The sequence below is a fragment of the Molothrus ater genome, chromosome 6 (assembly GCF_012460135.2).
Source record: "Molothrus ater isolate BHLD 08-10-18 breed brown headed cowbird chromosome 6, BPBGC_Mater_1.1, whole genome shotgun sequence".
NCBI classification, from domain to species: domain Eukaryota; kingdom Metazoa; phylum Chordata; class Aves; order Passeriformes; family Icteridae; genus Molothrus; species Molothrus ater.
Genome location: NC_050483.2, coordinates 48,995,191 through 49,007,836, shown reverse-complemented (window position 1 = coordinate 49,007,836; position 12,646 = coordinate 48,995,191).

The following is a 12,646-nucleotide window of genomic DNA, read 5'->3' as shown; positions in this document are numbered from 1 at the left end:
CTCCTTTACAAAGGACCTCTTGATGGAGAAACCTCTAGATGAGGGAACAGAGAAGGCAAAGGGATTCACAGGATCACAGATCTTCCCTTTCTGCTTTGCTGTCATTCAGGGCAGGTCTCTTTGCTGTCCTCTCTCTCACAGTACAGTTGCTTAACTGCTGAACTTCTACACGAATTAGTGCAATTAGCCTCAGTGCACAGACACCAGCAGTAGAGAAATAGGGTAATATCAGATAGTTTTAGTGGTAACAAACCCCTGAATAAACTTTTTTAAAAGGAATTTTTCTTTTACTTCAGCCCTATCTGGCTTTTTTTTTTTACTTTTTTATTATTATCTAGAGATCTAGTCACTAGTGTAGCCGAGCACCTACATAACACCACATTTAGTGCCAACGATAGACTTGAGACAAGGAAGAACTGTCCCACCAGTGGTCAGACTGTAGGTGGACTACATGAACTGATGGGGCTGTGGAGCAGCCTCCAGATATCCCCCAGCCTGATGTGCAACACGCTCTGCAAGGACATGCTGGGAACGTAGTAAGTTGCTTTAGTCAGGCTGGGAACACATCAGGGGCAAATCCAGGGGCTGTAAATCTCGTGCAGAGATCACAGCTGCAATCATAGCCCACAGTTTATAGCACTGGCTGTAGATCAGTTGTTTGGGTGCCTAAAGGCGTTGGGCAGAGAAGGATTCTTTCCAGTCTCTTGCAGCCTTGTTCTCCAGCAAAAATACCAACTGTTCAGCCCCTGCCCAGGGACAGTTAGTTCCCCTTAAAACTTGAGGGAAAAAAAAAATATAAAAAAAAAAGAAAAAGAAAAAATATCTGCTCTTGCAGGCAAAACTCAGCAACTTTTGAAGCAGAGCAGATGTTCAAGAGCGTGGGGAGAAAAAAGTTGCACTGTGCAATTTAAAACACCAAATGAATGATACTGTATCAAATCAAAACTTCAGGGGAGATTTAGGTAGACACACTATGAATGCTGAAGCTGGAATCCAGCCTGAACACGGGGAGTTAACGTCTCCATTCCTGAGAAATGTGATACAGGAACTTAGCTGCTAAGCATCTCAGCCTCCTGCGTCACCCCATTACCAGGGGCACAGCTGACACCCACTGGGACATTGGTTTTGGGAGGCAGAGTGGCCACAAACCACCAGCACCTCCCCTCTGTGGCCAGGGCATCCCCCGGCAGGTGTTAAAGGTGTCCCAAGGTTTCACCTTACAGCCTCTGGCCCAGTTGCCAAGAAAAACCAGTGTCTGACCTGGCAGGGTGGGGGGCTGCATGTGGCTGCAGGTGCTAATGGATTGCTATCAGATGTGATCAAGCCAGGAGGAAAGGTACTCCATGGATGGAAAACAGCATTTTTTAAGAAACATGTTTGGAGTTATTTTAGCAACAGATTTCAAATAGTTTTAAAACAATTCAATTTTGTCTACTATAAGATAAATGTTGGTACAAACTTCCAATGTTCCTTCAAAATTTTTAAGCATGATAAAATTTTAAATTATAGTAGAAAAACATCAAGACCACTTATTTCTTAGAAAAACAAAAAGAGGATAATTCTCTATGGCTAATTTTCTATGTTTCCTACTTTTCTTCCTTACAACATAAAATTAATTAATTCATTACTATATGTAGACTGATCAGCCTTCAATCATGATTGTCATGTATAAATATAAAAAGGTGATCAATTGCACTGCAAGATGTTTCCCTGTTAAAGATGATCAATCCAAACCTCATAGCTATGTATTTTTTGCAAAAATTCAAGAGTTTTAACTATACATTTATTTATAAAGATACTGTCTTTGCTGGCTCCTTTTAACTTGGGTATTTTTTGGTAATATTCATATGTGTTCTGTAAGCCCTGTTCACATGGAATGGGTGTCTTCTTCCATAAGTAATTCTCGGTGACTTCAACAGACCAGTTATGATGCAAAGTTCTTAATTTCAATGGGAGTAGACGACTATGGCTTCTGTATTCTGAAAGTGACTAGTGGCAAACAGTGAATAATGTTCAAATACATCATCATTAAATTTTTCTTTTCTTTTTTTTTTTTACTTAACCTAAACTTTATTTGCATAATAGGCATAACTATTACACCTTTGTCATATTTTCTCTCTTTCATTTTATCTATAGTGGAAATTCAGCCAAAGGGAAAAAAATATTAGGAACAACATCAGTTCAGGTAAGTCATATCTGTTATATGGCAAATGCCACCAATTTTATTGTATTCCCCACCATCATACCATGCGAGAGGCTGCAGCCTCAGCCTTTCAGGACTCTACAAGCACTGCTTACAGTCTCATCTTAGACCCACAGTCCTTGGGTGGTCTGTCTCAAACTAACCAAGGCAGGAATCCCACCTCCTTGATCTGTAATGCGCTCATCCATTTCACTTGTCTGCTCAGACATCCCACACCAATGATTTATTTGCAGAGGTGGAGCTAGAAAAACCTCCCCCCTTCCAAACACATGTACACATACTTTTATAAACTGGCTGAAATATTCAGTAACTTCCCAGTGGGGAATGGGGTTTCCCCCTCCCTCTCCTATGTGTTCTATACAGTTTCCATTATTATTTGATAAATGTGTTATGACACACTATTTACCTCGGTCAGCAGCTCTGGGGAGCTTTGTGCAGCTTTGCTCCCCACCTCTGCCACCCACTAGATATTTCAGAAATAAATCACGTTCCCAGATTAAGACAATACAGTTTGGTAGGGGAAAGGGAGGAGAGAGGTAGGATGAAATTTGCTGTAGGAGGCTTTGGTTTCATTTCTCTCTTTCACTTCTGAGTCATGTGGAGCTCATCCTCAGCCTGTAATGGTGGTGCTGCCTCAGTCTGCTCATTTTTTCTTTCAGGGATAGGAAGGCATTCTCTGTCCAATGTGCTAATTCTCCATGCTTGAGGTTCCCAGAGAAATATTCAGAGCTCAGTTTTCAATACAGGAAGGAGCAAGTCTGTCTCTTGTAATGCACATGTTCACAGGTATTAAAACAATCTTTTCCAAGGGCAGGAAGTGAGCCAGGATGTACTGTGTGAAATAAGGTTTGCAGTCCTCTTCTGCTGAAAATAAGAAAATATATTTAAGGTGAATTATCACAGAGAGTTTTGTGTGGACTTTCTCAGTAGCATATTACAGGCAAAATTTGTGGGGTGGAGGATGTTACCTTCCAAAGTAGTTACCAAATTACATTCCTGCAGCAACTCACATACTCTCAAAATAAGGCTTGTCAGGGAAAACTGAATGCCATTGCAACTTCTTTTCACATGAATTTGATACCAAAACACCAGGACACCATGAGTAGGGTCTGCAGACACAGTGAGTGGTTTGGGAAGCATTCTGAAATGAATGATGCAGATGTGTGTGCACATATCTGTGTGTCAATCAAACCTGATTAAGCCTGTTGGCTTGAAATTGACTGAAAAGCAGATCATTCCTAGAGTCACAGACTAACTTTCCAAAATCAAACACAACCAAAAGCTCAAGTGAAATTTGGTCCAGGAGAAAAAGCAGCCAGCTGTAGAAACTGAGTGTTTCAGAGAACACCATTGTTGCTAAAGCTGCCTTCCTAATCCCACCAATGCAGAGCACTATCTGTAGAAAAGGCAAGAACCCAATCACAGTGTTGTTGATTCCACATTCAAAAAGTATGAATTAATAGTCTCTTTTTCTTTGCCATTGCCATAAATTAAAAATAAAAATAACAAGCCTGACTGAGAATCACAGGATTTTTGTATTTTTTCTTCTGTGTTTTATAGTTGCAATAATTTTTATAAATAAGTAAATTATGATAGAAGCATACTACTGTAAGAAAAAGGGTGCTCCCCATCATCACCCCGATGACTTCAGGGTATTTGACAGTGTTCCTCAGCAAAGTTAGAGAAGCACCATTGAACTATGCTCAAAGTGAAATATATCAAGGGCACCAGTGCTGCCTTCTCAACACCTTCACTCTCAGATAGCCAGAGTCCTTGCAATCCTTCTTTGAGCTCAATAACAAAAACAACATAGGGAGGTGCTCCCTTCAGGACTATGTGGCTCAATGCTTATGACTTTTCCCCCTTCTCCTGAGCCTGTATAGAAATTTTAAGGGTTTTTTACCCAATATTTCCTCTTACATTCATCAGAGGATGTGAGAGCTATGTTTTCTCATCAATACTTCCAAGTTAAGTTTCACCCTTCTGTTAAGATAAATCAGTCTGGAATGAAGTAGAACAGTCACAGACCTTCTGTCCTAGTAGTTCTAAATATCAGACCTCTGTGCAGGGATGCAGAAGCTGCTACTGGCTCCTGTTCTGTACATCCTAGAATAGAAATCAGTTACAGAATAGTGCCTGCTAACTGAATTTGCAGATGCAACAAAGCCTTTCCCATCTCCTACATACCTTTGGAATAGAACTCCTATCCCTTATGTGATCTGTGATATTAGAGTGAAAGCTAAATGTGCTCACATTTATAAGCAGTAGCCTCAACAATACGAAATGTGGGTATTTCCCTATGAACACAGAAGAGTAAAACCCCAGTAAAAGCATCCCACCAAATTCCAGCATTAAGGAAGAAATTTGGCTAATTTTTGTCACAGGTAATATTTAAAGATCTGAGCTGTGTAATGAATGGAATGCTGTATTCTGACAGATTACAATAATACAAGGCATTAAGCAAAAAAACACAGTATGCTGATGTAAGTGGACATGGCACACTCCACAGATGACAATTCCTGTTTGTGTCAGCAACAATATGAAAAGAAAAGCAAATCACAGGAAAAATCCTACCAAATAATTTAGAGATAAGAATTAGTTACTGGGGAAAAAATTTGGAATATCAGTTTGATTTGATAATGCATTCAAATGCCAATATTGGGGTTTCAGCATAACAATTTATATTTCTATAATTATTGAGTCCAGATTGTCACAGTATGTGTGTGCTTGTATGTCTTTGTTTCTCCTTAAGCCTGTTGAAGACAGGAGCAAATTTACAGTGATAAAAAGAAAATCAAATCCACCTCAGCATGCTACTATAATGAAATTGTCAGATTTTTGCTTTCTGTTCATGAGTCTGTTAAAATATAATAATAATTAAAGTAAAGCAGGTGAATGATACATGTTGCTTTCCTAATAAGAAGCAGGGTACTTGTAAAAATCACCAGCCTAAAAAATAACACAGATATTATGGACAGTTATCAAATTTCAAAGATGATTCAATGTGAGAAAAAAAAAGAAAGAATTATATGCTGTGATAGTTTCTGTAGTTATTCTTCCCACGTACATATTTTTAAAATGAAAAATTTTGTCAAAGCAGTCATATTATTTCAGCAGAAGACAAATGAAACCCCAATGTCATACAAATGTTTATCCTATATCCTTCATCTTCCCTGTAAGAAAAGTGCCCCAGCAAGGAAAAGATAATTCTCGCTATATAGAGAAGGAGAAGGCTGTTTGTCTAGCCAGCTAATTTTGGCTTGGTGAGGGATAATTAGCATAAACTATTTTTTCTTGCCACTTACTCATTTTCATTAAACTTACAGGAATTTAAATAGGGACTTCCATCCCTCAATCAAGTTTGTCAAATCTGGGCCTTGTTTTCGACTGACTTTGCTCACAGGAGACAAACAGTATTGTTGCACAAACCTTCATTCCTAAGGGAGCTGAAGCAGAAGCTTAAGCGCCTCTAGGAAGGGGCATAACCTGAGTACTCAGAATAAGGTTATAAATTAAACTAAAGCAATTTGTTGAACTTAGAACGGAAAGATTTTCACCAGGAAAAGTGAATCCTAGTTTGCAGTAGCTTTATATTGCAATTCCATTTTTTCCATCTTTCTCTCAGTGTGCATCATTACATGCCTCGTGTAACATCACATAAAGTCTCCACTGCCATCTCATTCTTCCAATTCCTCTGTCAAGTCCCTAAGGATGACCCAGGTTATAACACCCCAGATGCTCCTGTGACTGTGGGGCAAGGGGCAGGCTGTGCTGTGCTGAGCTGAGAGCCCAGCCAGGCCAGCCACTGCAGGTGGGACAGTGGCCAGCACTCCATGGCACGTGGAGTAGGTGATGGCTGCATCAGAATTTCAGCTCTTTTCTCAGGAAGGTGCAAAAGATATGTCCCAGTGTGGTACAAACATCAACTTTTAGGAAATTACTTAAGAACTTTGTATTTCTGAGACTTCTACTACCTCAACAAATTTTATGGAGAGTGGCCAACAGCTTTCACAGTTAGTGGGGGCAGGAGCTGATAGGTAAATATCATGATAGCACATGTCTCACTTCCTTAAAAAACAGACAAAAAAAATGAAGAGACTCATGTTCACCTCATTGTAAGCGATTTCCTGCCACTAAGCTGTGTTTCTGTGACCCCAGTCATTTAATATGTTTGCTTTTCCCTATGTTGTCTAATAGCGGTTTGGCAGCCACCCTCCCTGTGACAATGACTCAGTGTGCTGCTTTTCCTGTCTTATTCTATGAAACACATCATTTGATGTGACTAGCACAGCTCATTTTGATGAGTCACAGAGCCAGGAAATATGAAGAAAATGCAGTTTTCTGAAGGATGAAGTTCAAACAAATGTTAGAAAAATACAGTTTAAAAAAAATTCCTAGCTGTAAAATTTTGCATATGGTATAGTTCATGTCTACCTACCTACATGGTACAAAGTCCTTTTTCTGTTTTAACATTCATTACAACATGTCTAAATAATCTGGAAGACAGGTGGGGAGAGTACATGGAAGGACATTCTCTCTGTCCATGGTACACAGTTAACATCCATTGTCTGATATTCTTGGAGAATCCTTCTAAAACTGAGCCTGACTTTCTATATCCTAATATGCAGTCTGTAACTTCTGCCTTTATTTCAGTTCATGTTTTAAAAAACTTGTACTCTAATTTGATAGGTACAATTAAAAAAACAAACACTTCTTTCTGTTTGTGGTAAAAAAACAAAAACCCTACCCCAGACTCTGAATCCATTTTTTCCCTTTTCCAGCCTAGAGCTATAACCGCAAAAGTATTCTTTCCCTATATGTGATTATAGTTTTTCTTACCTGCATCAGAAGGGAAAACTATATGCATTTTCACATTTCTTCTTATAGGATTCTTAATAATTAGGAAAGAAAATGGCCAGAGAAAAGGAATTGCCACAACCTTCCTCCTTTCTCTGACCTAAAGCACCCAGCAACTCCTCCAACAAGAGCAGAATGGGGAGTAGGGAAGAACCAGTACAATGATACTGCTCTTTACACTGCTTCTTAGCATTGTTTCACTGGATGGAAGGAAATTCCCTCTGCTACAGCCACTCCTTCACCAAGGATATGGAGAGGTTAGAGATGCTTCTATTACTGTTGAGAATACAGGAAAGTTTTCTCATCATCTCCCTTGAAAAAAGCAACAGCTTGAAGACCAGGAGTGCAATAAAAGCTCTTCCCCTGCCTGCTCTCCAGTACCCCCAGAAGTTTACATTGCCACACACATCAGGAGATGTGTCACATTTCTCCTCCCTCCTTCTCTCAGGAGCTAATGGTGAAATAGGTGTTTTGCAGGTAACACCTGAAAAGATCACTGCTTGCTGCAGAAAGGGCATAGGAACTCTGTCTATTAAAGTAGAGAACATTTGAGCTGGACACCAGCAAGAGCAAAACTGACTTGGACAGAAATTCTTTGCAAAAATCTGCAGCTACAAACAGCCAGGCCACCAGTGAGAAATGGAGGAATGTAGAGCATGGTCACTGCAGCCCTTTTCTTTCCAAAGGCAGAGAAATAATCAAACTGAGCATCATCACCTCCTCCAATTATGACCAAGTGCACACACTACAGAATACTCTTCTGCATAAAAATAATGTACTTATTTGAAAATAAAGCATGATTTTTTTAAGGAAATGGCAAAGAACAAAGTGCACAAGGCCAAACTTTCTAATAAATGAGATTTATTGTGGGAAAAAAGTCCAATAATTACATTTTCAGGGGAAAGGTCATTATTACTTAGAGAGAGGTTAATAGAACAATATTAATGGCTTTTTACAGGGCAAAAGAGATAGATGCAGCATTAATATGAATGAAAACAAGAATGAGAATGCTCCCTGTTACCAAAGTTTAGACTGAAAATTCAGAAGGTCAAATTCGTCTTTCATATTCCCCAAAATAAAGAATTAGACAGTATAAAATCTTATCAAGCCTTTTCATTGAATGAGCTTAACAGAAAGAAGAGAAAGAAAGTGATCAAAAGTTTTAGCCTGAAGCCAACAATTAGAAGCAGGGCTCCAGCTCTGTGTTTCTGGGAGACTCTAAGGGAAGATTGTTGAAGATAAAAGTCAACATGAGTCCACCATTGAACTTTTACTAAAGTAATTGCAGCAATTCTGTCTATTTGGCCCATAATTTAGATTAGACTAATTTTCTAAAGTAATGGGAAATTGTCAGCGATAAAAAATAATTTCAATATACATTAATAATAATATTACATTACATGTCCATAATGCTGTCCATGCAAAAGTCTAAAATGCTTTATAAACACTTAATTAAGCCTCCCTACACCCTGAGAAGTAGATGATTTTTTTCTCAACCGTTCCTCAACTGGAGAATCTAAGGCAAAGAAAATTTAAAGCAAAATATTTGCCTCAAGTTATGTAATGACTAGCAGTGGTTACAATCAATCATGTAGGAATTAAGAAGGCATGTGCAACAAATATTGCCAATATCAAATAACTTTTCTGTCAAAATAAAAAATGTCCTGCATAGTTTACCAAGTCTGAGCACCCAGAAATCTCTTAAATACCTTTAATATATTTTTCCTCATGAATATCTTTATGTACATACATAAATACATATTGTCTACAAATAAATAAATAGGTAACCTAATAAATAAATGAAACATGTTTATTTAAAATACATGTTGCGGAGATATTGCACATCCTCATTGAAAAACCTAGCTAAATGATAAAAAAAAATTACACCCCAAGAATCTGGACTGTTAATCCCCAGCTTTGACCACTAATACTGCTTTTCCTTTTTAGGTGATGTTGAGCGAGGAAGAAAAGAGATATCCAAAGGTGATTATAAAGATGGTTATTATCATCTGTCACACACATGTGTAAATTATTAGCATGTTTTAACTACAAGGCTAAGCAGGATCTGCCTAACTTGTAATTCCATCCTGAATACACTCAGCAGTACCACACCAGGACTCACAATTATGTAAGTTTGCTATTAAAATGCAAGTTGGAATCTACTGCTAAATCTCCATAGTCACAAATACACTGAAAAGCTGTCCTACTTTGGAAGATTAAATTGACTTTATTTTTGGTTATTGTATCTAAACACTCTAACTTGCTTATTGTACTCTCACTAATTCAGTTTTACTTTATCAAGCACCTCAGACAAGAGAATTCACTGGAAGTCACAGTCATGCTGTGAAGCATATATATTTAGGACATCCTTTCAGAATACTGTAATTATAAGTATTTGAAGTCAAAACTCATAATTGTGCATGATGAGAGAAAACTGAGGCATCTTTGTGTTGAGTGGTCTGGCTGTAAATTTCCACCAATCCCACCAGTCTCAGCAAGTTTCAAAGCAGATATATTTATATTATTTGGGATGCACTTTTGTCATGGATTTAAATAAAGAAAATTATTCAACAGCTACAATTCTTATTAAATTCTGACATGAAACTTATTTTACTATTAGTACTGCATTGTACAGTCATTTGAGGAAGATATTGCTTAACATAATATAACAGGGGAGATTAATGTGAGACATTAACTCTTCAGTCCTTACTCTTAATACCATGTTCTTTATGTACTGATCAGGTAAAAGGATGGATAGTAGCATCTTAAAGACTTCCTCTTTTGTCTCTATTCCTCTGAGTGAAAAGCTGATGTCTGGCCTTCCTCACATGGAATTTATTGGTTTGGTCTATAAGAAAGGGCTTTTGGAAGAAAACCTTTAATAGAAGTCAGACTAAATTAAATTGAGATAGTGCAAAAAGTGTAATGTGAACGGGATATCACGTGACAACACGTAAGGGCTTGATGTTCCCAATTCTAATAAATCACAGCAGCACAGCACCGCATGGACATCAGCATCTCACCTAGACAGAAGTCACAGCTGATGACTGTGCAAAACAAACCCCAAGATCCCTTACTCTTAATGAGGTACCCGCTCACCACAGCTTTTACCAGGCACAACAAAACACTGCAAAGTAAGAACATTCACGAGTTTTGGCTATCGCAGTGCCTGCAGTCTGCAGAGAATCACACGGGTAGTTCAGCTCCCTCAGCTGCTGCCAACAAAAGCAGCCAAGTGAGAAGGACACACAGATCTGGGTTCCCTCCCCAGCTCTGCCACCTCGTCAGGAAATCCTTCTTATTCCTCTGGTTTCTGCCTGGAAAAATGGCTTTCTGCAGGGAGCCTTAAAGAGAAATGGGAGCTTTAAAAAGAGATTTCAGAAACACTCAAGTGCAATTCAGAGCCTGATGATGAAAGTATTTTGTTTTCTGGGGCTTTTTTTTCCTTCCTTGCCATCTTCATAGGTAGATAAATCACTCATGGTTTTTTTTTAAATAGAGATATTTCTTAAACACTTTCCTGTTCCTGTCCCTAAAAATGACTTTTGCACAGTCGGTATTGAAATCTACTTATGTTTCAAACTCTGTAGTATTATGTGATTTTGTTGGACACAGAGATGGATACAAAGGAACAATAGGTGTTGCAAATATTTTAAAAATAAGCTGCTTCAAGTACTTTAATCTTAAAAAGTACTTACTCAATTTAATCACAATCTTCATAAAGTACTCAACTTGTCAGTATGTCTTAACCCTAAAAATGTGAATGCAGAGGGATTGTTATGGACATGTTGGTGGGGGGTTTTAACATTTTAATTTTTTTAATTTATGACTGAGTTGTTGGAGAAGGGGAAATGTCTTATAATGGGGCTGTAGCTGAATGCTTAATTAGGAACAGCTAATCACCTCTTCAAGTAAGCTGGAGAGTTACATAACTGTTACCATTCCTACAGATAAAGACAGTTTAACTTGGCTTCCTATGGAAATAAGTTTTATGTAACAGTTTTGTCTGTCTCTCCATCTTTCTTTTCTCTCCCTTTTACTTCCCCTTCAACAAAAGGCTGAACCATTAGTCAGTTTGAACTTGAGGGCTCCAAAATTGTATTCCTACTGTTTTTATGGAGACAGCTTATGAGATAAGAAAGAAAGACCAAAATCACAGCCCTAGTTTTCTCTAAAAGAAGCAGAGAAAGTTATAGACAAAGTTAAAATTTATATGAGATTACTATTTGTAATGCCTGAGCTGCCAAACAGGTTGGCTGCTTTAGATCTCATGTGCTCAATTTCTTTGTACAGAGAAATAAATGAGCAATTTTCTGGCCTAACAGAGGGTAGCAAATGATTGTGTTCTCTTGGGTCAGTGCAGGTCACTCTACCCTTACTCCAGGCTCAAAACATAGTCCTTCAGGAAACATGGCCACAATAAAATAAAGTTGAATAGTATTTGTGATCTTCCATTTGTTTGATGACTAATACACTCTATATTGGTTTGTTTTTTCTGTTAACTGAAAGCAATGACAAGAGCTGATATATGATGAGCTATCATCACCTTATCAGAGGTGTTCTTAATCATCTGCTTCAACGTACACTGAGTCAGAGTCAGGTCTACATTGAGAGTGATTTTGCAAATCAGATCCCAGAATGTTAATGATTTATATATTCCTAGAATTACATCTGGACAGGACAACCATCCTCAATGGCAAGCCAAGTTACTCTGATATTAAAAAATCCTCTGGTTCAATCCTAGTGCTGTTGTCTTTGATTGGAAAACCTAAAGGGAAGAAAATGATTTAAAACAACCAGTCTTTTAAGTTGTGAAGTATTCTTTTCATTTTTATGTTTCTCACAGATGTGCGAGGCATGCTTTCAGCAAAATATAAGCCCAAACAAAAAATCCTGAATTTTCAGAAATATTTGAAAATTGCTAGATTTTGAAGCCAACACAAATCCTGTGGATCATTCTTCTTTTCACTGGTGTAAATCAAAAGGTTCTCACATTTTGGGAGACTTCATATGAAGATTTAACTTCCATGAACCTACTGACAAAGTGAGTCAGAGATGCAAAATATTTGTTGCCCATAGGAGTGCTTTTCTCAATACTGATTCATTCACTCTGTGCACTGTTTTACTCTGCTGGTATATGGCTGTGCTCTTTCTGTCTCCTTTTCAAGTAGCAACATTCCAACAAACCAATTTTAATATTATTTCAGATAGGATTAAGCAGAGAACTGTTTCTCATGTTGATCAAAAACTGAGCATAGAGATTCATCACAATTGTTTCTTTTGAGAGAGAGGTGAGGGAAAAGGTATTAAAGCTTGTGAGATGGCTGAGCCATATATTTGCTGTAGGTACTAAAAATGTTATTTTGGCATGAGGTGAAAAAAAACCAACATTTCTTTACCAAAACTAAAATCATTAGAAGACTTACAGAAAATACAGATTTGTCTATCTCAGCATTATGGAAAATTGCACGAATCATAATAAGGTGTATACTCAGAGCATAGCATTCAAGAATCAGTATAGAAGATAAATATAGTGTAAACAATATAAATGATCTGTCACTGAAAGATCCTCAAGCAATGAAATAT